Below are 27377 nucleotides of genomic sequence, written 5' to 3'. Positions count from 1 at the left end.
AAGGAATAAATGTTAAGAGATTATGTTTTTAGAGAATTTAAATAAAACATTTAATGATTGTAACATAGATTTTTACTCTTATTTCACAGTTAGGAAACTGAATGCCTGAAAGGTATTAATTTTAACAAAGGACAGACTGAAATTTATAAGGTAATATATCTAATTAGTGATTAAAACTGAGATTTTAACCAGTGCTCTTTCGAGTGTATTAGGGTGATAAATTTAGCCTCTTATACTACAGATTTTAGAACCTTGGGAAGATTTGATAGTTATTGAATAATATTTAAGTGATAATACATTTCATGGGAATTTTTACTCATTTTAGTTTTGTGAGATCATGCATCAAATCTTTATCTTCATAAAACTCATGAAAACAAATGTGTGTAAATAAAGAATATTAAGAAAAGCATATCCTGTTCAAACACAAGAGAACCCATGGAACTAAACTGAGAAGAAACACAAAGAAGTGAGTGATGCTGCTCTCTAGTCTTCTGATTCCTAAATTTGGAAGCAGGTAGAGTGGCAGGAAGCTTGGATTATGCAGAACAATGGCAAAAAATAATTCTTCTATTTTAGATAGGTGTTTGGAGCCATGCTTAGTGTTTGAAATCAGATCATACAGTGGGACTCTTCTCACCAAAAAGAAAGTAAAACTCACTGCCTATGAGTATGGCCTATATTATCCCCATAAAAATCCACTAAAAATGGAGTAGAACTGATCATTTCAGCAAAGTTTCTATGTGAACTGTTACTGTTTAGTATTCATAAAATTAAAAAAAATTAAGAAGTGAAGTATAGTGTGTGCAAATACATTTCAGTGATAAAGCACAAGAACAGGGAGATAAATATATTTCAAATCTTGTATAAGGAAAATGATGAAACATTATTGAAGACCTTTAAAAGGTCATAAATAAAAGAACATATGATTTTATATAAAGTCAGAATCAGTACTAGAAGTATACCTATTCTAAAAATACAGCTATAAATTAAATAGAATTCCAGTTAGCCTCTCAATAGGATTTTTCCTGGAACTTCACAAGCTGACATTCCTAAATCATACAGAAGTGTGAATGATCACTAACTGCCAAGATAATTTTGCAGAAAAGACATGGTATGTATAATGACCCTGCTTTAACCTGTATCAAGGGAATTCTGGTTTGACTTTTTATCAAAAGAAGTGCAAACTATCAGAAAAGTTATTTGATGAGTATAATTCTCAAATTATTGAAAAATATCACGGAACCCTTAATTATATTTTAAGCTATTCGTTGAAGTTGTCAGGGGAGTTAAATTTAGATAGCAAGACAGACTGGCTTGGCAAAATTTAAGTGAGCTGTCTATTCTATTGCTGCTTATTCCTATCATATTGTAAAGGAAAAATTCAAAAATCTTCTTATATAGTAATTTTAAACTCATTTTGAAGAAAATATAATATAATATTGATAATGCATTTCTTCTGAACTGTTTTGAAAAACATTGGAATATTCAGTTCAGTTCAGTCGCTCAGTCGTGTCCGACTCTTTGAGACCCCATGAATTGCAGCACGCCAGGCCTCTGTCCATCACCAACTCCCGGAGTCTACCCAAACCCATGTCCATCAAGTCGGTGATGCCATCCAACTATCTCATCCTCTGTCGTCCCCTTCTCCTCCCGCCCCCAATCCTACCCAGCATTAGGGTCTTTTCCAATGAGTCAACTCTTCGCATGAGGTGGCCAAAGTATTGGAGTTTCAGCTTCAACATCAGACCTTCCAATGAACACCCAGGATCGATCTCTTTTAGGATGGATTGATTGGATCTCCTTGCAATCCAAGGGACTCTTAAGAGTCTTCTCCAACACCACAGTTCAAAAGCATCAATTCTGCGGCACTCAGCTTTCTTCACCGTCCAACTCTCACATCCATACATGACCACTGGAAAAACCACAGCCTTGACTAGACGGACTTTTGTTGGCAAAGTAATGGCTCTGCTTTTAAATATGCTATCTAGGTTGGCCATAACCTTCCTTCCAAGGAGTAAGCATATTTTAATTTCATGGCTGCAGTCACCATCAGCAGTGATTCTGGAGCCCAAAAAAATAAACTCTGACACTGTTTCCACTGTTTCCCCATCTATTTCCCATGAAGTGATGGGACCAGATGCCATGATCTTAGTTTTCTGAATGTTGAGCTTTAAGCCAACCTTTTCAGTCTCCTTCTTCACCTTCATCAAGAGGCTCTTTAGTTCTTCTTCACTTTCTGCCATAAGGGTGGTGTCATCCGCACATCTGAGGTTATTGATATTTCTCCCAGCAATCTTGATTCCAGCTTGTGTTTCTTCCAGCCCAGCATTTCTCATGATGTACTCTGCATAGAAGTTAAATAAGCAGGGTGACAATATACCGCCTTGACGGACTCCTTTTCCTATTTGGAACCAGTCTGTTGTTCCATGTCCAGTTCTAACTGTTGCTTCCTGACCTGCATACAGGTTTCTCAAGAGACAGGTCAGATGGTCTGGTATTCCCATCTCTTTCAGAATTTTCCACAGTTTATTGTGATCCACACAGTTAAAGTCAAAAAAAAACAAATTGTGCAGGTGTTTTAGAAGAATCACTTTTGTTCTGTGTTACTATTTTCAAAGGTAACAATCCTGTTAGCTTATGTAAATTTAAAGAGCATTTGAAACTTCTGATTTTCTATTTCTCACATAGGCAGAATCTCTATTTTTTAAGTTACCTATGGAAATCTGGCTCAAATTCTTTCTTTCTTGTTCTTTTTGACTGAAGTGTAGTTGATTTACAGTACTGTGTTAGTTTCAGGTATACAGCAAAATGATTCAGTTTATCTTTCTATATGCATATATATGTTATATATATATATTCTTTTTAAGTTTCTTTTCAATTATGGGTTATTATTGCAAGATATTGAATATAGTTCCCTGTGCTATACAGCAAATCCTTATAGCTTATCTATTTTACATATGATGATGTGTATCTGTTAATTTCATATTCCAAATTTATTCCCCCTTTTTCTTTGGTACCCATAAGTTTGTTTTCTATGTCTATTAGTCTGTTTCTACAGTTTTAAAAATAAGTTTGTTTCTATTATTTTATAGATTCCACATATAAGTGATAGCATATAATATTTGTCTTTTGCTCTGTGGTTTACTTCACTCAGTATGATAATCTCTCAAGAAAGTGAAAGTGTTAGTTGCTCAGTGTCTGACTCTTTGTGGCACCATGGATTATAGCCTACCAGACTTCTCTACCCATGAAATTCTCTAGGAAAAAATACTGGATTGGGTAGCCATTCCCATCTCCAGGATATCTTCCCTACCCATGGATTGAACCCAGGTCTCCCACATTGCAATCAGATTCTTTTCACTCTGAGTCACCCGAGAAGCCCATAATAATCTCTAGGTCCATTTGTATTGCTGCAAATGGCAATATTTCATTCTTTTATTATGGCCAAGTAATAGTGTATTGTATATACATACCACATCTTTATCCATTCATCTGTTAATGGACACTTTGGTTACTACCTTGTCCTGACTATTGCAAATAGTGCTGCTGTGAACATTAGGGTGCATGTATGTTTTCAAATTGGGGTTTCCCTGATAGCTCAGTTAGTAAAGAATCCACCAGCAATGCAGGAGAACCTGGTTCAATTCCTGGGTTGGGAAGATCCGCTGGAGAAGGGTTAGGCTGCCCACTCCAGTATTCTTGGGCTTCCCTTGTGGCTCAGCTGATAAAGAGCCCACCTGCAATGCGGGAGACCTGGGTCTCCTGCATTGTAGGTGGACTCTTTCTGGACTCATTCTGGCCTGGAGAATTCCATGAACTGTATAGTCCATGGAGTCAAAAAGAGTCAGACTCCACATAAAAACTATCAGAGCTAATAAATGAACTCAGCAAGGTGGCAAGATATGAGATTAATATAAAGAAGTATATTGCATTTCTCCATAGTAACAGTGAAATAACATAAAATGTTTTTAAAAAGTCCATTTTAAAAGCACATAAAAAATAACCAGGAATAAACCTAGCCAAGGAGTGAAAGACCTAAATGCTGAGAGGCAAAAAACATTGATAAAGGAAATTGAAGATGATTCAAAGAAATGGAAACATGTCCCATTCTCTTGGTTTGGAAGAATTAATTTTATTAAAATGGCCATACTACCCAAAGCAATCTGGAGATTTAATCCAATCTCTATGAAATTACCTATGACATTTTTTCACAGAACTAGAACAATCCTACAATTTATATGGACCCACAAATGACTCCAAATTGCCAAAGAAATTCTGAAGAAAAAGAACAAAGCTGGAGACAATACCACAAAGCTACAGTAATCAAAACAGCTTGGTATTGTCACAAAAAACAGACACAGAGATCAATGGAACAGAATAGAGAGCCCTAAAATAAACCTGCACACCTAAGATCATTTAATTTTTGACAGATGAGGTAAGAATATGCAATGGAGAGAAGACAGTATCTTCAGCAAATGATATTTGCAAAACTGGACAACCTCATGTAAGTCAATGAAGTTAAAACATTCCCTCATACTGTACACAAAAACAAAGTCGAAATGACACCATAAAACTCCTAAAAGAGAACTTAGGCAAAACATTCTCTGACATAAATCATAGCGATGTTTTCTTAGGTCAGTCTCCCAAAGAAAAAGAAATAAAATGAAAAATAAACAAATGAGATCTAATCAAACTTAAAAACTTTTGCACAGAAAGGAAACAATAAACAAAAGAAAAAGCCAACCAAAGACTGGGAGAAAATATTTACAAGTGATGTGACTGACAAGTGGTTAATTTTCAAAATATCCAAGCAGCTCATATAGCTCAATATAAAAAAACGCCCAATTAAAAATTGACAGAAAATCTAAATTGACATTTCTTCAGAGAAGACATACAGATGGCCAAGAGGCACATGAAAGGATACTTAACATAGCTAATTATTAGAGAAATGCAAATCAAAACTGCAATGAAATATGACTTCACACTGGTCATAATGGCTATCATCAAATTGTCTACAAATAATAAATGTTGAACAGGGTGTGAAGAAAAGGGAACCCTCCTATACTGTTGGGGGAATGTAATTGGTATAACTGCTATGGAAAACAGCATGGTGGTTTCTTAGAAAACTAAAAGTAGAGCTAACCTATGATATGGCAATCCCACTCCTGGGCATATATCCAGAAAAGACAAAAACTCGAATTCGAATCCTTTCTGATTAACCCATTATGAGTCTATGATCCATTTGATATTTTTAATATATTAATGAGGGGTTTATTACCGAACTAATTGTTTAATTGATCTCAGCTAAATTTATCTTCAGAAAGAGTCGTCTCCTTGGGACTGTGTTCCAATATGCAAAATATGTAATGATAAGCAACAAGTAAAGGAAAAAATTGTAACTTTCAGTGTCACAGATGTGTTTTAAAAATATGAGTGGCTCCTATGATTGTTCATCCACTTGAGTTGAACTTTTTATTAGATTTTAATTACTATCAAATTTGATGTTGGGAAAGATTGAGGGCAGGAGGAGAATGGGGCAACAGAGGATGAGATGGTTGAGTGGCATCATCGACTCAATGGACATAGGTTTGAGCAAATGCCAGGAGATAGTGAAGAACAGGGAAGCCGGGCATGGGGTAGTCCTTGGGGTCACATGGAGTTGGACACAACTGAGCATGAACAATAACAACTATCAAATTGCCTAGTTATATTCTTGAGCAAAAATTCAGAATTTTCTAGGGACTATTTTAATTGTTCCTGATAAAGTAGTGACTTTGTTTATAATTGACATAGAAACCTACTTTCGTGGGTGAGTCATTGTTAACTGAGTTTGGGAGCCAGGTTAGCTTGTTTCACATCCTAAAACCACCACTTGTTAGCTGTATGACATTGAGCACATTTTTATTCTTCAGTTTAATCATTGCCAACTGCTTCACATAGTTCTCATGAGGGTTAAATGAATTAGTACATATAAACCTCCTAGAAGGAGTGTTTGGCATAGCCAGCACTAGCTGGGTGTCAGCTGTGATGATATGGTTGACTGAGTTGATGACCTACTCAAGCTCTAGGCATTCCCTTCAAAAGCACTTGAGATTTTTAGGATAAACATATGAAGCTTAATGAAATGAAATCAGAACCCTGTGGTCTAAATGCCAAATATTTATTTTATTGAAAAAGAGGGCTAATCTAGGTCTAAAATAGATGAATAAATTTTAATCATGCCAAAGAAACCATTTTAAATTTAGCTTTTCCTCTTTTAATTTGTCTAAAAATCTGTTGTTAATTTACATCAATTCTTTATCACTATAAACTTCTAAACAGGTCAGCAAGACATATAGACACACACAGATATGAGTGTATGTTTAAAATTGTGTATGCTTACACTCATGTAACTATATTTATACCAGGTTAATGATTAGTAAACATGTATGCAAATGTTTAAATTAATTAGTAAATTTATTTAGTTTTATTTTTAACTCTGCTGGGTTTTCATTGTTGTACCTGCTCTCCTCTAGTTGCATCAAGTGGAGACTACTCTTCATTGCAGTGCTTAGGCTTCTCGTTGGAGTGGCTTCCCTTATTGCGGAGCACAGGTTCTAGGGCATGTGGGCTTCAGTAGTTGCAGAATATGGGCTCAGTAGTTGCGGTTTCCAAACTCTAGATCATAGGTTCTATAGTTGTGGCACACAGGCTATCTTGCTGATCCTGCTCACAGAGCCAGTTGTCTCACTGTATCTCACTGTGCACACTGTTTGCTGAACCCAGGGTAGGCAAGGTGCGAGCTAAGAGGTGGAAGGAAACTCGAGGAGCCATAGGAACTGCAGACACATTTATTCTCTCCTGGCTGGCATGGCAGCCATAATACAGTCTCTCTCCTGGTTAATGCAGCAGCTGTAGCAGCAGTCATAACATAACATAACCATCCATAACATAACCTCACATCACGTAACCATGATATTGTTCCAATGTAGCCCCAGTGCAGCAGCAGCCAGAACTTTAGTGGTGAAGCTCATACAGGCACACCACACAGAGTAGCCCAAGACCAAGTGAGTACCTCGTGAGGTGCATGCACAGTGCTATAAGTGATTTCAGCTAATACATAACCATGCAAAGTCATTGTTTATAGAACATGGTGCTAGAGGGCGAGATAGCCTGACTGGTACCATCTTGTTCATTTCCCCACATGGGCTTAGTTGCTTCGAGTCATGTAGGATCTTCTTGGACCAGGGATCAAACCCATGTTTCTTGTATTGGTAGGCAGATTCTTTACCGCTGAGCCATCAGGGAAACCCTATGCAAAATACTTTCTGTATTAATATATATTTGAACAAGTGATGCAAAAGAAACATGCCATGTTTACATACATTTTTATTTGAAATAGCTATGACCTGAATGCTTGTAAAAAGAAAGGAAAGTGAAGTTGCTCAGTTGTGTCTGACTCTTTGCTACCCCATGGACTGTACCCTACTAGACTCCTCCTTCCATGGGCTTTTCCAGGCAAGATACTGGAGTGGGTTGCCATTTCCTTCTCCAGGAGATCTTTTCGATCCAGGGATTGAACTCAGGTCTCCTGCATTGTAGGCAGACGCTTTACCGTCTGAGCCACCAGGTAAGTCCTTCAGACTTGTATTCAGACTGAATGCTTGTATTCCTCCAAAATTTATATGTTGAAATCTAGTGCTCAAAGTGATAGTATTAGGAGGTGGAGCCTCTGGGGAGATGTTAGGTCAGGAAGGTAGAACCTTCATGAATAGAATTAGTGCCCTTATGAAAGAGAACAGTAAAAGCTCCCTTATTGCTTTGGTCATGTGAGATTATAACTAGAAGACAGCTAATTATGAGCCAGAAAGCTAGTAGTCACCAGACATAGAACATGACCGTGTTTGCACTCTGATCTTGAATTCTCAGCCTCCAGAGCTGTGAGGAATAAATTTCTGTTGTTATAAGCTCACCAAGTCTGTGATATTTTGTCATAGCAACCCAAATGAACTGAGACAGCAACAATTTTATATTTAGAGGAACCTTGCAAAAATGGTCAAAGAGTTTCCATATCCTCTTCACCAAGTTTCCCTAATATTAACTTCTTACATAATGGTGATATATTTGTTGAAACTAAGAAAGTAACCCTGAAGCTGGGAAAGACTGAAGGCAAAAGCAGAAGAAGGCAACAGAGGATGAGATGATTAGGTAGCGTCACTGACTCAATGGACATGAATTTGAGCAAATTCAGGAATATAGTGGAGAACAGGGAAGTCTGGCATGCTGTAGTCCATGGGGTCGCAGAGTTGGACACAACTTAGTGACTGAACACAGACGCAAGAAAGTAATATTGGTATATTATTGTTAACTAGACTACAGATTTTATTTGAATTTTACCAGTTTTTTTTACTAATGTCTTTTTCTTTTCCAAGATCTAATTGAGGAAATCATATTGCATTTAGTCATTGTTTCTCCTTTGTCTTCTTTGATCCATGGCAGTTTCTAAGGTTTTATTTTTGCTTTTTGTTTGTTTGTTTGTTTCCCCACAACTTCAGTGGTTTTGAAGAATATTGATCAGATATTCTGTGGAATGTTCCAGTTACAGATATTATTATCTGACTGGTGGTATCATCAGTGCTTTTTATTTTCCTTCTTATCTCTTTTAATTATTTTTATAGCTTAATAATGAACTACAGTTAAAATATGTTACAGTCTTCCCTGGTGGCTAAGTGGTAAAGAATCCACCTTCCAGTGCAGGAAACCTGGTTCAATACCTGGTCTGGGAAGATCCCACATGCTATGGAGCAACTAAGCCCTTGTGCCACAACTATTGAGCCTGTGCTCCAGAGTCCAAGAAAACAACTGTAGAGAACCTTCCACTTCACCTGCTCAAGAGCGCATACCCTTGAGCCTGTGCTCAGCAATAAGAGAAGGCACCACAATGAAAAAACTGCACACCGCAACTAGAGAGTGGCCCCTGCTTGCCACAGCTAGACAAAAGCCTGCACAGCAACAAAGACCTAGCACAGCCAATAAAGAAAGAAAATTTAAAGAAAAAAATATATTACTCTTGTAGTCATAATATGGACTGGAACTTTACATCACATATCACAATATCTGAGATCCTCTTTGATCTTTGGCTATTCCTATGGCATCCAGCTACATGCAAGGATAAGCAGTACCCTCAGCACCTCAACTTAACCTTGCTTTCTTTCTCAGGGCTTCTATACTGTTCATGGGGAGCCTGCCAAGCTTGCTTGGCTGTGCTGACACAGTGCACAGCCTAGCCCACACTTAACTGATAAGGGTCAGGGTATGATGGACATAAAACTCCCATCTTCCATGTTTCAGGCAGAAGTTTCTCAAGTGTATTCTACCTGCTCTATTCTATTCTGTTCTGTTCTATCATATCATATTCTATCACAATGTATATTTTATGCTGTGTCTATAGTCTATCGAAGGATCAACCCCTTATATATCAGAGTGGTAACTAGTTCAAAAATTACTCTTGGATTGGCTTTTTTTCTATGTACCTCACTCTTTTTAGATCTCTGACTCCAGTTCCCTTGTTATAGGCCTTTGTTTGTTTGTTTGTTTTGTGGGTGATGGAGACGGTAATACAAGCTTAGACACAGTGAAATAGAATAACTATTAAATTGCATGTGAACTCATCAGACATGAGTAATACTCTTGATTAGTACTCATGTTATTTTTTTCAAACATTTACTACATCTTCTTTGTAGGCATAGAAGGATATACTGGAGCAAAGAAAAAATTATCTGCTGCTCATTAAAATTATTCCCTTAAAGACCTACTTAGGGAAACTGGAAAGATTAGAAATTTGACCATTGAAATTAATTAAGCACGGTGAAGTCTCTTGAGCTCATAAAATTAGATAAAGTAAAGTTGGAGGAAGGAAAATCTCAGTAGACATATTTATCTAAATTTTGGGCACTAAAATTAATCCACAAGGACAGGAAAACTGTAGATTAAGAAGACAAAAATTGGTCTTCGATCTCTGCTGTATTTTGTATTTGCACCAGGAGACTGCTGGAGGAAATAGACTCATAACAAATTGTTCTGTCAAATACAGGCATCTTTGTCTTTTGCAACGGGAAGAACTAAGCACTGGCACAAATAGATATAAATATTGGAGCTTAGGTAAGTGATAAATAATTCTGAGCATTTCCTATTCAAAAGAAAGTAACAAATGAAGGGTGGGTCTTCTCCCATTATCTCGACCCCCAGTGCTCATCCATTTATAGAGAATATCTTTTATATCCTCTACAAGGTACTGCACTAGGCCCTTGGTAGATAAGGGTGGACAAAGCACACATGGTCATCGAGATCACAAGCATATAATTGGTAGAGAAAGTGCATACTGAAGAGGTGAAAACTCAAACAATACTTTAAAATGTGTTTCACGGATAAAGGAAAGCATTGGTGTACTATAAAAGAGAAAAATCTGCGTGGATTCTTAAGAGTTAATATTTAAGTTATCACCTGAAAAATAGTTGACTTTTCCAGCGAAAAACAGGACAAGGACTTCTCAAAATGAATAAAGGGAAATTTTGAGAAGTAAAGAGAATTTGTAAAACATCTTTTTGTAATGAGTGGTTACTAGAAATACTGTATAAGCCCTAGAAAATGTTGCATTTAATTGAGATTACTGAGATAGTGGATGTTTCATTCACTTAATAATTAATTTTTATCCCCTTGATAGAATGAAGTGATAAATTTTCACTGAAGAAAAGAAATAGAAGTACAAATTTGTTTCAGATATATTTACTGAAAAAAATGAGTTTGCACAAAAGATATTGAAATTGTTTTGCTTAAGGAAAAGCAAACTTTTAAATAGGATTTATAATATCAATTAGCTTGCTTCTGTAAAAACTCCAATACAGTAGAGTAGCTTGCTGAATATTTATCATATAAATATGGAAAATATCCAGCAGAAGATTGTGTAAAATATAGGAATTTGTGTTTTAAATGTAATTTTCCTTTAGTGTGTGGCTTTCAGAAAGTGAAACCATTAAATTAAAAAAAAAAAAGTGAAACCTGTCAGCAGAGTATTTATCCCATAATTTATATTTCTATTAAGAATATTTATATATTCCTTTATAAATGCAGACATCCCATTGATATATTTAAAAGAGCTGTTGGGGAATTGGATGAAGGCAGCTGACGAGAGGGATGCCCTGGTGGTTTAGTGGTAACAATCTGCCTGCAATGTTGGCGACACATGCAGGGGACATGGGTTCAGGCTGGATCCCTGGGTGAATCAGGAAGATCCCTTGGAGAAGGAAATGGCAACCCACTCTGGTATTCTTGCCTGGAAAATCCCATGGACAGAGGAGTCCATGAAGTCACAAAACAGTCAGACATGACAGCGATTCAACAACAACAACAACAACAATTTTTACCTACACCAGAGTTATTTGATAATGGCTTCTGTAAGTTTCATATTCAATTATTAAGTTAAATTATATTTGTGTACAATTTTGTTTGGCTTACCTGATAGCTCAGTTGGTAAAGAATCCGCCTGAAATGCAGGAGACCCCGGTTCCATTCCTGGTGGGAAGATCTGCTGGATAGGGGTAGGCTACCCACTACAGTATTCTTGGGCTTCCCTTGTGGCCCAGCGGTAAAATATCTGCCTACAATGCTGGAGTTCGATACCTGGCTTGTGAAGATCCCCTAGAGAAGGGAAAGGTTACCCACTCCAGTATTCTGGCCTAGAGAATCCCATAGATTGTATAGTTCACGGGTTGCAAAGAGTCAGACATGACTAGGTGACTTTCACTTCACAATTTTGTTTAATTGCTAATTTTGTCACCTGCTCTAGAAAATAAGCTCCAAAATTGTGCCCTTCTCTATGTTTTCACTGCTTCTGTCTACTATCTTTAATAGGTATTTATAAATTTTTGTTGAATAAATAAATGGAAAATTACTTTTTAAGATTTAGATTTGATTTGACAATAGATATTTACAAAATATAAGCAAATATAAGTGCATGTGTTAACTTCAAAAATTCAATTTCAGAATTATGTGGGGGAAAGACTGTATCTATGAATTGAAAAAAGGTGATTCAATTTCTGTTACAATTGTTAAAAAAAAAAGATACAGTTTGAAGAAAAATGACCTCCTTAAGGCCCTTCAGTTTTAAGTGGTAAGGGTTAGGAGTAGACACAGAGTGTTCTGTCATAGAGTAGAGTTCTTTGTATTATATGATTGATCTTCATTCTGTGAATTGAGTTTATGCTGACTCCTATGCAAACTGATATAAGAAAACTACTGATTGTTTTCATCAGGTAGATTCAAGACTAGATTTTTATATAAATATATGTATATATTCTTTATATGCTGCCTTTCCTAATTCATGAGGTTGCTGCATATTTGAGTTATAATTATTATAATTATTCTTCTTTCCTGAATAATTTTTACTGTTCTCTTGATGACTTTTGCTTGATCTACATGATGAGGCTTGCTAATAAACTCCACCTCTTGATATTATACTTAGGTTTTCACTGGAGTGCGTTACAGGGGTTAAAATTGCAGGCTCTAGCACTAGTATTCCTGGATCTTACTCCTGGCTGTATCATTCACCAGTTGTGCAACCTTCAGCAAGTTATTTAATCTGTCTGAGCCTTAGGTCTTCACAGGTACTAATAAAAGGAAAATGGTAAAAGTATATATCTCAATTGCTTTAAGTCAGAAAATTTTGTGGTAGGGCAAGATCTTTTTTGTGTGTTGGTGTGTATTAGCCTCCTTCACTCCCTTTAAGGCCACATATAATTTCTTTATGAGCCATTTATCTACAGGGCAAAGACAGCATTTACAATTATATATCAAAAATTAAACATAAAAAAGTATATAGCTCTTATGGTTGTTGTAAGGGCAACATAAGATATTGATCATTCACCCTAATGACTAGAAGAATTTATGATCTATAATAAACATTGCCTATAATGTTAGGAATTAATAATTTAATTCTTCAGGAATTCTTCTCTGTTTTTCCAACAAGATTAAATAAGCTGTCAAAGCATAATATTGCTCCTTTATAACACATATAACACTTGCATGACTCACATTTATATGGAGAATTTTGTTAACTTTTGGACACTTGCAGTACTATAATCTCCATGAAAGCACTGTGTCTTTTTGTCCTTTTTTTTTTTTTGCTTATCATTACATACACAATAGTCATTACAATGGCCACAACATAGTACATGCTCATTATGTAAGTGTTGAATTAATAGATAAATGAAAGTCGATGACTGAATGATTGCATATTTGGTGGCATACTGTAACTGTGCTGTCTTGACTATTCCATCTTACTAAGACCAGCTTTTGCTGTACAAAATGCCAGTGTTCTTTCCTTTCCTCTTCCTGTCCTCATGCTACTTCCATTATTCTGACTTTATTGTATTCAAATTCAACTGAATAAAATGATGAACATTTTTAATATTTTGCTACAGTCCTGTATTACAAATATGCACAGAATTTACATTATCTCTAGAATCCAGGTATATATGATATTTGGTAAAATTGTATCCAATGAAGGTAATAAAAAGTACTCTTTTTTTCTGTCATTATAAAAATAATGAACCTTGGTGCTACAATCTATTCCTCAGAAATAATTTTTAGAAAGTTAAGAGAAGGTGTTCTCACAGGACATTAGTTTAGTTGTAGACCAAAGCTTAATTTTCAGACATGAAAATAGCAAATCTTCCTTTCTTTGATTTATTTATGGATGAATGGTTCCTTAGGTCAATCGCATTTCAATCTATTCTTAACAGAATTTTCAAAATGATTGCGTTCCTTAGTAGGTAGAATTCCTTACGGACATCCTCTATTTTGAAAAATCTAAATATACAATAAACAGTGTAACATCATTAGGCAGGCGTTAATTGCTTTTTCTAATTGAACAACAGTAAATATATGTTTCCATTCAATTGAGGAAATGCACAATCTATATTTAAACTTAACTGCCCATATGATGTTAAATAGAATTAAAATAAGAGAAGAAACATATAATTTCCTTAAGATGTTTATAAAATTAGCATTTAAAACTCTCAAAGAACTTTTTTTTCCCACAGAGAATTCACAATGAAAACTTTAGCATGTTTTAAAATGGGAAAAAAGAAAGCATTTTGACACCAAAATTATACCTAAATACTTATGACTCATTATTAAAGAAAATATCTTTTGAATTTATGCAATTAAAAAATTAAAATAATAAACCTATAGAAGTCAGACATTAAAATAAATCAACCTGATAGGTTCTTAAGTTATTGCTAATTTTTGTTGAGATCCAGGATGCTGTGAAATAGAGGCTCAATAAACCTATTTTAACCAACTGACCACAAAGGATAAGGCGTTAGAAGAGTATTACTTGGGACAATTTTATCAACAAATTTTATCAATTTCTTCTTCCAGGTAAAACTTTCAGGGCACTGTGGTTTTAGTCAAAGTTCTTTCAAATTCTAACGGAACACGTACTACAATTTTACTTAAATTGAGAATTACGCGTCTTCCAAAATATGGTAAAGTGATATACAATTGTCTATTCATTTTATGTAAACAAAATAGCTATTAACAAAACAAAAAAGACAGATTGAGTAATAAAAAAAATCTAGAAATATTTACAGACCAATTTAATTTATTAACCAAATAAGAAAAGCATAAATAAAATTTGAAAACTAAATTCAATTATTTACTAAAAGAATTAGTATCTTTTAGATTTTAATAGTAAAGGTCTTTTTTCTTCTGTCCACGGATTTTCTGCCATAGTATATGACCCTACCTTAATTATTTTTGCTTATCCTTAATAATGACTCATTATTTTTTAAAACTTATTTAATTACTCTACTGAATGACATTCATGTAGTTTTAGAATAGAAGGATATTACTTTCATATATTTATCAACTAACTTGCTTTCATATGCAAGTAGGAAAGCCAGCACAAATTATGGAAACTTATTATATTACTGGAAGTTCAGATATTGCAGGTCAATTGCATGATTCAGTTAATATTCAAGCTTCATTTCTCTGAGTTTTTCATGACTTGTCATCCTTGTTGTAGGCTGTCTTTCATCATGGTACCATAATTCCTGACAACTACTGGAACAAGATGCATCATTGTTTGTATCCAGTAAGGCATCACCTTCAGCAGTTCCCAACTGTAGACTGAAATAGCTTCTCTTAAGTTTGGATAGAGTAAGTGTACCCTAATTCACATCAGTTTCATGGAAGAATATTCAATATTTGAACAAAAATGTGATTCCCTTAGGACAGATGATTGTGATTGAGATCTAGAGAAGCAACCCAACCAGATAAAAATAGCAACAGGGGCCAGCAACAATGATAATAATGACAACAACCACATCATTATCATAATTGAGATGAAACTGTTAAGTACAGAATAGTGTCAATACTGTAATACTATCATTATTCTTTTAGAAATTAGTGTACCATATTGAAACTAATATTTTTGCCAAGTAATTTTGTTGTTGTTCAGTTGCTCAGTCCTGTCCAACTCTTTGCTACCCCGTGGACTGCAGCACAAACAGTCTTCCCTGTCCTTCACCATCTCCTGGAGTTTGCTCAAACTCATGTCCATTGTTTCAGTGGTGCCATCCAACCATCTCATCTTCTGTCACCCAATTCTCCTCCTGCCTCCAATCTTTCCCAGCATCAGGGTCTTTTCCAATGAGCTGGCTCCTCATATCAGGTGGTCAAAGTGTTGCAGCTTCAGCTTCAGTGTCAGTCCTTCCAATGAATATTTGAGGTTGACTTTCTTTAGAATTGACTGGTTTGATCTCCTTGCTGTCCAAAAGACTCTCAGGAGTCTTCTCCAGCACCGCAGTTGGAAAGCATCAATTCTTTGGCTCTCAGTCTTCTCTGTGGTCCAACTCTCACATCCATACATGACTACTGGAAAGATGATAGTTTTGACTATATGGACATTTGTCAGCAAAGTGACGTCTCTGTTTTTAATATGCTGTCTCGGTTTGTCATAGCTCTCCTTTCAAGGAGCAAGCGTCTTTTAATTTCATGACTGCAGTCCCTGACTGCAGTGATTTTGGAGCTGAATAAAATAAAATCTGCTGCTGTTTCCATTATTTTCCCATCTGTTTGCCATGAAGTAATGGAACTGGATGCCATGATCTTAGTTTTTTGAATGTTGAGATTTAAACCAACTTTTTCACTCTCCTCTTTCACCTTCATCAAGACGCTCTAGTTTCCTTTTCACTTTCTGCCATTAGTGTTGTGTCGTTTGATTATTGAAGTTTTTCATTTTTCTCCTGGAAATCTTTATCCCATCTTGTGATTCAGCCAGCTACTCATTTTGCTTGAGGTACTGTGCATATAAGTTAAATAAACAGGGTGAGAAGATACAACCTTGACATACTCCTTTTCTCAGTTTTGAAACAGCCAATTATTCCATGTCTGGTTATACCTATTGCTACTTGACCTGCATGCAGGTTTCTCAGAAGGCAAGTAAGGTGGTCTGGTATTCCCATCTCTTTAAAAATTTTCCACAATCTGTTGTGATCCACACAAAGGCTTTAGCATAGTCACTGAAGCAGAAGTAGATGTTTTTCTGGCATTCTCTTGTTTTTTCTATGATCCAACAGACATTGGCAATTTGATCTCTGGTTCCTCAGCCTTTTCTAAATCCAGCTTGTACATCTGGAAGTTCTTGGTTCATGTACTATTGAAGCCTAGTTTGAAGGATTTTAAGCATTACCTTACTAGCATGTGAAGTGAGCACAATTGTGTGGTATTTTGAATATTCTTTGGCATTGTCTTTCTTTGGGATTGAAATGAAAACTGACCTTTTCCAGTCTTTTGGCCACGGATGAGTTTTCCAAATTTGCTGGCATAAGTACTTTAACAGCATCATCTTTCAGGATTTGAAATAACTCAACTGGAATGCTATCACCTCCACTAGCTTTGTTTGTAGTAATGTTTCCTAAGGCCCACTTGACTTCACACTTAAGGATATCTGGCTCGAGGTGAGTGACCACACCTTTGTGGTTATCTAGGTGATTACGATTTTTTTGTACAGTTCTTCTATGTATTCTTGTCACTTCTTCTTAATCTCTTCTGCTTCTGTTGCTTCCTACCATTTCTGTCCTTTATTGTACCCATCTTTTCATGAATATTCCCTTGGTATCTCTAATTTTCTTGGAGTATCTTTAGTCTTTCCCTTTATATTGTTTTCCTCTTTTTCTTTAAATTGTTCACTTAGGAAGGCTTTCTTATCTCTCTTTGCTATTCCGTGGAACCCTGCATTCATATCGTATATCTTTCCCTTTCTCCTTTGCCTTTTGCTTCTCTTCTTTTCTCAGGTATTTTTAAGGGCTCCTCAGACAACCATTTTTTCCTGTTGCACTTCTTTTTCCTTTGGGATGGTTTTGATCACGGCCTCCTGTACAATGTTCCAAAGCCTCATCTATAGTTCTTCAGGCACTCTGTCGATCAGATCTAAAATCTTAAATCTATTTGTCACTTCCACTGTATAATCATAAGGGATACAAATGGTGCAGCTACTTTTTAAGATAGCTTGGCAGTTTTCTAACAATGCTAAACATACTCCTATGATCTAGCTATCACATTCCTTAGAATTTGCACAAATGCGCTGAAAACTTAGCTTTTAAAAGGCCAGCAATGAATTTTTATAGCAGTCTTGTCCAAAACTGCCCAAACTTGGAAGCAACCAAGATGTCTTTCAATTGGTGGGTGAATAAAGAAACTATGGTAAAACTGTGTAATGGAATATTATTAAACAATAAAAAAAGGTATAAGTCATCAAGCCACAAAAGACATAGAGGAACATTAAATGCACACTGTCAAGTGGAAGAAAGCCCATCTTAAATGGCTACAAACTGTGTTATTTCAACTACATGTCATTAAAGAAAGGGAAGAACTATGGGGACAGTATAAAGATGACTAGTTTCCAGGGGTTTATGAAGGGGAAGGAGAGAAATGAATAGGTGGAGCACAGGGAAATTTGCAAGCACTGGAACAATTCTGTATGATATCCTAATGTTGTATACATGTCATTAAATATTTGTCAAACCCATAGAAGGTTCAACACAGAAACTGAACCATACTGTAATCTACACATTGTGTTAATTGTTTACCAGTATTGGCTTTTTCATTGTAACAAAGTATTTCACTAATGCAAGATATTAGTAATGAGGGGGAAATGATGGGGCATAAGAGGTACGCAGGAACTCTGTACTTTCTGCTCATTTTTTCTGTACATCTAAACCTGTTTAACATATAAAGTCTAATATTTGAAAATAAGATTATAAAAGTAATTTCAAAAGTAACAATAAGTTAAATCACAAGGTGAAAATACAAAATCTTTTCTGGAAGGCTAAGTATTTTTACACATGTTATATGGCAGACAAATGTTCTCAGAGTTATCCAATCATGAATATCACCTGGTATATTTGATGAAGATAAGGTATTAGTTGCCAAGTCAGAATCTATTTCGAGAGGAATTAGGTTCAGTTCAGTTCAGTCACTCAGTCCTGTCCGACTCTTGTTGACCCCATGAATTGCAGCACGCCAGGTCTCCTTGTCCATCACCAACTCCCAGAGTTTACCCAAACTAATGTCCATCGAGTCGGTGATGCCATCCAGGTATCTCATCCTCTGTCATCCCCTTCTCCTGTCCCCAATCCTTCCCAGCATCAGGGTCTTTTCTAATGAGTCAACTCTTCACATGAGGTGGCCAAAGTATTGGAGTTTCAGCTTCAACATCAGTCCTTCCAATGAACACTGAGGACTGATCTCCTTTTGGATGGACTGGCTGGATCTCCTTGCAGTCCACGGGACTCTCAAGAGTCTTCTCCAGAACCACAGTTCAAAAGCATCAATTCTTCAGCGCTCAGCTTTCTTCACAGTCCAACTCTCACATCCATACATGACTACTGGAAAAACCATAGCCTTGACTAGATGGACCTTTGTTGGCAAAGTAATGTCTCTGCTTTTAAATATCCTGTCTAGGTTGGTCATAACTTTCCTTCCAAGGAGTAAGCGTCTTTTAATTTCATGGCTGCAACCAACATCTGCAGTGATTTTCAAGCCCCCCAAAATAAAGTCTGACACTGTTTCCACTATTTCCCCATCTATTTCCCATAAAGTGATTGGACCAGATGCCATGATCTTAGTTTTCTGAATGTGAGCTTTATGCCAACTTTTTCACTCTCCTCTTTCATTTTCATCAAGAGGCTTTTTAGTTCCTCTTCACTTTCTGCCATAAAGGTGGTGTTATCAGCACATCTGAGGTGATTGATATTTCTCCCGGCAATCTTGATTCCAGCTTATGCTTCCTCTAGTCCAGCGTTTCTCGTGATGTACTCTGCATAGAAGTTCAATAAGCAGGGTGACAATATACAGCCTTGACGTACTCCTTTTCCTATTTGGAACCAGTCTGTTGTTCCATGTACAGTTCTAACTGTGGCTTCCTGACCTGCATTAGGTTTCTCAGGAGGCAGGTCAGGTGGTCTGGTATTCCCATCTCTTTCAGAATTTTCCACAGTTTATTGTGATCCACACAGTCAAAGGCTTTGGCATAGTCAATAAAGCAGAAATATATGTTTTTCTGGAACTCTCTTGCTTTTTTGATGATCCAGCGGATGTTGGCAATTTATCTCTGGTTCCTCTGCCTTTTCTTAAACCAGCTTGAACATCTGGAAGTTCACGGTTCATGTATTGCTGAAGCCTGGCTTGGAGAATTAGAAGTCTGTAATTTTATTAGGTGCTTACACATGATTATTGTGATTGGACTCATTTTGAAATTGATGGGAGAACACTTTCCAGTGGCCATAGATCAGTAGCTACTATGCTCTTCCTAAAATTGTTTTTTTACAGAACCAAAAATCAAAATACTTGAATATGTACATATAAATATGTAAAATCACTAGAGAAAGACAATAGAGAGCATTAAATCTTTTAGCTGGGGTACTATCCTCCAAAATATTCTGTTTTTTTCCACTCAGTGCATGTGATAGGATGATACATTCTAATATTTTTAATTTAGGTTAAAATGTGACCTATTTTGGCCACAAGATTTTAATTGAAGGGGATGTGTGCCAGGGCTATGTTGGAGCTTAGAAGTTATCTCAAGTGGCGACTGGCCATTTAATATTTTTGCCATCTTAGAAATTGTATCAGTTGTGTAAAGGGTTGAACTAAGTAGGTATAATATGCAGACACCCCTTCTGAATGTGGCAAGGATGAAGAATAAACTGTATTTTGTGATGCCACTGTGATTTGGAGTTGTTAATTAGTACAACATAACTTTGACTAATATGATTAGTTTAGAATTTGGTACCAAGAATGAGCTGCTTTTATAACAGACACAGAAAACAGAAACAAACCCTGAAAGATGTAGTGGCATTGGCTTACACAGTGAGTAGTGAATGGTGAAGCATCTATTATTTAAGTCTGAATAAACAGTGATCACTATTCTGCAGTGGGCAAAACATTTGCTAAAACTGTAGCTTAAGATATCTTGGAAGGCTATTCTTGTATATTATGAACTTGAATTCCTTAATTAAAAGTTTAGAAAATAAATAATTAGCAAGAATTTGTTGGTATTTGCTACACAAAGCAAAGTATTACACATGAGAGAAAAATTCAAGAAAGAACTGATTAGTTTGCTAGCAGTTATAAAGATTAATAGAGAGATACAGAATTCCAAGATTTAGGATTAGATGCTGCTGCTGCTAAGTCGCTTCAGTCGTGTCCGACTCTGTGCGACCCCATAGATGGCAGCCCACCAGGCTCCCCCGTCCCTGGGATTCTCCAGGCAAGAACACTGGAGTGGGTTGCCATTTCCTTCTCCAATGCATGAAAGTGAAAAGTTAAAGCGAAGTCGCTCAGTTGTGTCCGACTCCCAGTGACCCGATGGACTGCAGCCCACCAGGCTCCTCCGTCCATGGGACTTACCAGGCAAGAGTACTGGAGTGGGGTGCCATTGCCTTCTCCGAGGCAACTGCTTTTCAATCCTAAACAGTGAAAGATAAAACTTAAAAATATTCTCAGTTTCAAAGACATGTTAAAACTACTGAATGGATTTAAATTGTTTCCAGTCATTTTTTTTTTTTTTTTCATTTTGACTCCTGGTTTTCAAAACAAAGCCTAAGGTGTTAGTCTTCCATGAAATATTCCCACAGTTAAATTGAGAAAAACAACCATGAGGAAAAAACAAACGAACAAACAAGAAAGTGGTGATTGTGAGAAGTAAGTCTAGAAAGAAATTATAGTTATTATCTTATGATATTACTGGAATCCCATGAATAAGAATCCAGTGGGTTTTTAGGAAAGTTGTGCTGTCAGAGTATATCCCTGTTGTAAAGAAGCCTTTAACTCTTCGATACAAAGATCCCTGGTATCCCAAGCTTATATGTAGAAATAGGCTTAAAAAATTGCTCATTCATCAACAAAAGTTTGTTCTCCAGTACCTTGCTTAAATATGTTCAGTGTAAAAAATAATAGACAAAAGAATCTTCTAGAATCTTCTTTTAGTCAAAAGAATAGCCTCAGGGAAAATTGAAATAGAGAATTCATCCCAAGGAGAAAAGTCGGACCATTGTCAAGGAATATTCTCCCGTACTTTGGGTAGAGGAATTCTAAACATTTTCCCAGTAGATTTCAGAATTGCTACATATCAATGTCTGCTGCGTCTATTCCTTTTAAAGATGGAAGACTTTTGTGAGAAAGCAAGTGTTTATTTATCTGTTACCTAGTTAATTAATTTTAGATGATCAAGATAATGCTCAATTTGTTTTAATTTATCAAGAGAATCTGTATTTATATTACTTTTTTTGATTACCAGAGATCATTCAGGATTAATGGACTTTAACTTATTTCTGGGTTTGGGCAGAACTTGAGATTTGTATAGCATGGAAAAATAAGAATAAATACTTGGTTGCAGAAATACAGACCCTGGTCATTATGGCTGTTTCTAGCTCTCCCACTTTCAAGTGTTTGGTGGGATTACACTTCCATGTCTTCTTGAAACTCTTTGTGATCACTTATCGTCTTTTGATCAGTGTAAAGTGAGCAAAAGTGATTTATCTCACTTCTGCTGGACCCTTTAAAGCTAGTGTGCAATTCAGCATATTCCCTTTATCTTGACCAGAGTCACACTAGATACATGTGTCAGTATGGAGGCTCCCTCAGCATTCTTTCCAGAGTAACTGGAGTAAGCAGAATTCATTTTTAGCTCACACATGACGTGTAGAACAAACAAAAACTTTTGTTCTGTTAAACCACTGAGATTTGTGGACTCTTTCTTATTGCAGTATAACTTAACCCATCATGATCAAATATTACCAATTAATTGTTTAAGATGGAAGATTCACTGATATGTTTTTTTCAATATTTATTCTCTTAGTGCATCTATTCTTTTGTATAAAGACTGTTTTTTCTCATAAAGAGCGAGGATTGAGGGGGAAACCTGTGACAAGCTAGTTAATATAAAAAATACCACATTGTTGATACTTATATATCAGTCAGAAGATTCAGCCTTAATTTTAATGCAATGGTTCTAGAAAATATACCTGAGTTTAAAAAGCTGATTTTTTAGTGAAAATATATATATGTGTATTTATTTTCATATATATATATATGCTGGGCTTCCTTAATGGTTCAGTTGGTAAAGAGTCCACTTGCCAATGCAGGAGATGTGAGTTCGATCCTTGGTTGGGAAGATGACATGAAGAAGAAAATGGCAACACTTTCCAGTATTCTTGCCTGGGAAATCCCATGGATAGAGGAGCCTGGTGGGCTACAATCCATGGGTTTGAAGCATTAGGCACAACTTAGTGATTAAACTGTTACCATACATATATATATATATATATATATATATATATATATATATATATATATATATATATATATTTCCCAGTAGAGTGCCAAAGACAAATATAAAATTAATTGTATAATGTGGTTCCCAACAACAAAGATATATCACCTTTGAAGGAGATGGAATAGCATGTGAATAAATCAGAATTTTTAGGTTTACATATATATGTAATATAGTTTGAGGCTCTTTTATAAGTCTTGTTATCATCTTAATAAAGTTATTCTCTACTCCTAGTTTCCAAAAATTGCCCATCAATGGGTACTGGATTATGTAAGGTTATTTTTCTGAATATTTTGAAGAATTATATCATTTTATTATTTTTTATTATTATGTCAACATTACTGAAGTGCATTGATAAATTTTCAAATAGTAAATCATTCTGGAATTCCTAAAATTATGCTTCCTTTGTTCTTTATGTAAGTGCCTTTTTAAATCATGGAGTTTTATTGGCTATTTGTTTAGGATTTTTGCTTCTAAGTTCATGAATAGGATTGTTTTGTACTTTTATTATCATGAACTTGTCAAGTTTTGATATCAAAGTGAAGTTGATTTCACAAAGAGTTGAGAAATACTTTATCTTCTTATTCACTATTAGAGCTTTTGTAAAGAGAGATGCTATTTTTTACGGACTGCATATTTGCTACTTTTTTCTGAATGTAGTAATTTTATACTATTTTTTTCTATCTTATATGATCCTAGTGATATGTGAGAAAACACATTCCTTCATCTATTTTTTTTTTCAATTTAGTGCTATTCAAAATTACGTTCTGTGAAAAAACCAATTTAAAAAGAAACTGAGTATATGGTATGTTTTTATGATGTATGTATTTACTTTTATTCCCTATTTTAGGAAGAACTGTTTTGTTCATAAATATAGAAAGATTTGGTCCATTAAAAAGCCACATCCAATATAATAATGCAATATGAAAATACTTACTGGTTCTACCTTTAAATTTTATAAAAATCGTGGAGTGCCCTGAGTGATGCAGTTGTTACAATGATCAGTACAGAGTGCTGCATATTCTTGTGTAGTATTTTCATGTCTATAAGACATGCTTACCAGCTATGTGGCTAATCTGCTATGCTTCACAAGAAAAAATATTTAGAAATATTTTCTTGTATATTACTTCCCAGCATTGATGCTCCCCGCAGCCCGATGGTAAGGTGGTCTACACGTCCCTGCAGTGGGCCAGCCTGCAGTGAGCTCCAGGGACCTGTAGGCACGCGGCCATGTCCGGGGCAAGACCCTTTCTAGATGGTTCCAAGCTCATCTCTGCATGGGAGGCCCCATCCCACCTCCTGCCTCTCTTGGCAGTTAGTGTTCGATTCCAGATTTACAAGCACTACATCCTCCTTATATCCCTCCCCGATCCAAAGCACTTAGTGGCTGTGTTGTTTTTATAGTTACCAGTTTCCAACCATGAGCTTCCTGAGTGTGAAAGCTGATTCATCTGTTTTCTGCAGGGCTTAGATCCCAAGAGGTCTCAATAAACTTGTTGAATCAGAAAAAAATAAAATAAAATAAATAAAATAAAATAAATAAAATAAAATAAAATAGGTAAGCATAATTAATGTAGCACTTTAAGAATATTTGTATGTATTAGTTCTGTCACCCTGTATTTTGTTAAAATAAATTTGAAAGAATTATGTTAGAACAAAAGTACAGATAAATTCTGGCATAAGAAATTGAACAGGTGTTACCTTTGAAATTCTTTAAGAAATAGTGGCAGAGGTTTGTTAACACCTAGATGAAAATACTATTAATCACAGTCACAAGTCTGTTAAGTTTTAGGCTCAAATTATGGATGTTAAAAATTAAAAAAATAAAACTAGAATTATGACAGATGAAAAGAAGCTAATTACTGTGATTATTCACTAGGCCAAGTCAATATTAATACATGAGAGGGGCTTAAAATATGTTCTCAGAGCATATATTTCAGGTTCAATTTATACATATACATACATATATATATATATACACACACACACACACACACAAATTCACAGCTACTTCATATATATACATATTCATGTATACACACATATATGTATACACATGAGGAAGGTGTTGCAACCCACTCCAGTATTCTTGCCTGGAGAATCCCTAAGGACAGAGGAGCCTGGCAGGCTACAGTCCATGGGGTCCCAAAGAGTCAGGAGTCGGACATAACTGATCGACTAACCACAGCATATGTATACACACACAGATACATCTATCTATCTATCTCTGTGTATATATATCAAATCAACTCAATGGAACTGAGTTTGAGCAAACTCTGGGGGATAGTGAACAACAGGGAAGCCCGGCATGGTGTAGTCCATATGATTAGAGTCGGACATGACTGAGCGACTGGCAAACAACAGCAATCAAATGTTTACCCCCTTTCCTAGCATTTGAGACTTTGTATTATTTAACATAAAGCTCATGTATTGACATGGGAGATAAGCTGCAATTCTGAAAGTACCAATTTGTAGGAGGGAGCAAAGAAAAGGCCAGTACTATTAAAATTCAGAAGCATAAGTGTCTGTTACTCAGCCTACAAGTGCTTCCCTTTAAAACTTGTTTTCCCTAAGATTTTTTTCAATCTTTCGTTGGATTTATTTTTTAAGTTTTAATGTCTCTGCAGATAGCAACTCCATTTACTCTTTTAAAAAAATGCATCTGTTTCATAAAGTTAATTACATACTTGGCGCCTTGCTAGAAGCAGAGCAGGTGCAGTTTAAAGACAAATGAAATTCAGAGTTAGTAAAGAATATCACAATTTAGTGGGCTTCCCTGGTGGCTCAGATGGTAAAGAATCTGCTTACAGTACAGGAGACAAGGTTTCAATCCCTGGGTTGGAAAGATCCCCTGGAGAAGGGAGTGGCTACCCACTCCAGTGTGCTTAACTGGAGGAACCCATGGACAGAGGAACGTGGTGGGCTATAGTCCCCATGGGATTGCAAAGATTTTGGACATGACTGAGCGACTGACACATACATACATCACATAATATACTTAGTATATTATAAGTAAGACCTTTCAATTAAGAATGAAAAGAATTTTTACTCAACAAATGGTTTTCCAAGAACTGTATAATCAATCAGGGAAAAAAAAAAAAAACTTTCCCCCCTGTTTTACTATTAAAAGTAAGTTCTAGGCAGGATGAGTTCAATGTAAAAACAATGAAATCACTAAATTACTAGAATTCCAGTATTGGATATCTATTTTCCATGTTTGAAATGGGGATGATCTTTTAGGTAAGGTACAAAACCAAAGCACTTTTAAAAAATCTAACACACACACACACACACACACACACACGGTTACCCAAGGACATACTGAGGCAAGGATATGATGGCATTGAACTAAAAAGGAAATAATTAAAAATATCTTATGTACATGAATAAGGAAATGGTAAACATATAATATATATATATATAGTGATAGGACTTCCCTGGTGGCTTGGATGTTAAAGAATCTGCCTGCAGTGCAGGAGACCCAGGTATAATTCCTGTGTTGGAAAGATCCCCTGGAGAAGGAGATGGCAACCCATGCCAATATTCTTGACTAGAGAATTCCATGGACAGAGAAGCCTGGCAGGCTACAGTCCAGGGTCGCAGTGTCAAATACAACTTAGCAACTAAACCACAACCATATATAGTGAAATACTGAATACTCTAAAATAAGTTAAATGAAAAGAAAGTAGTTTTATTTTTTATAAACTTTTTTAGAGTAGTTTAGATTTATAGAAATTACAAAGAATAGAGATTTCAGAGATTTCATACATGTTCCACATCCATTTCCCCTGTTGTTGACATCTTATATTACCTTTGTGCATTTCCCATAGCTGGTGAACCAATCTATTATTATCTAAGTGCATCCTTTCCTTAGATTTCCTAAGTTTCTTCTTAATGTAGTTTTTCTTATATCTAGCATGCTATATTATATTAAGTCACTATGGTTCTTTATGCTTCTCTGTTGTGACAATTTCTTAGACTTTTCTTATTTTATAATCTTGTAGTTTTGAAGAGTACTAATAAAGTGTTTTGCAGAATGTCCCTTAATTTCTTTTTTTCTAATGTTTTTCTCATTTCTGAACAAGACTTAAGAATTTGGGGGAAGACAGTATAATTCTCAACACAAGTCAGTGATTCTTGCTACCAATATGATCAATCAATTACAATGTTAAGCTTATCTGGCTAAAGTAATATTTGTTGGTTTTCTCTGTTGTAAAGTTACTCTCTGTCCACTATTCCATTCCATATTCTTTGAAAGAAAGTCACTATGTACAATACATAAAGAAGGAAGAATTGTGTTTCACCTTGTCCAGGTAGGAGGATCTTACATAAATTATATGGAATTCTTCTGTACAGGTTTGCTTGTTCTCCCCAATGATATGTTTATCCCATCATTTACTTATATGTGAAATCAATATTATTTATTTTATATTAGGGGATATGATCAATACTATTTTATTTATTGTGTTGCACAAATCATTACAGATTTGGCCACTGGGAG

At 35.7% G+C, this 27377-nt stretch overlaps 1 long non-coding RNA gene across 1 annotated transcript in view; it reads left to right on the top strand.

Moving 5' to 3' along the window:
* LOC145522051 (uncharacterized) overlaps nt 1–27377 on the top strand; it is a 207871-nt gene that overhangs the window by 23864 nt on the left and 156630 nt on the right. Inside the window, exons 6-7 of the long non-coding RNA XR_014065875.1 lie at nt 90–150; nt 15065–15198. This is a non-coding gene — a long non-coding RNA (uncharacterized LOC145522051). The remainder of the gene's footprint in view (nt 1–89; nt 151–15064; nt 15199–27377) is intronic.

Source organism: Giraffa tippelskirchi, chromosome 9 (assembly GCF_054371585.1).
Source record: "Giraffa tippelskirchi isolate mGirTip1 chromosome 9, T2T-mGirTip1v1.2.pri, whole genome shotgun sequence".
NCBI lineage: Eukaryota > Metazoa > Chordata > Mammalia > Artiodactyla > Giraffidae > Giraffa > Giraffa tippelskirchi.
The sequence above is the reverse complement of the archived record's forward strand: the minus strand, read 5'-3'. Positions and strand labels throughout refer to the sequence as shown.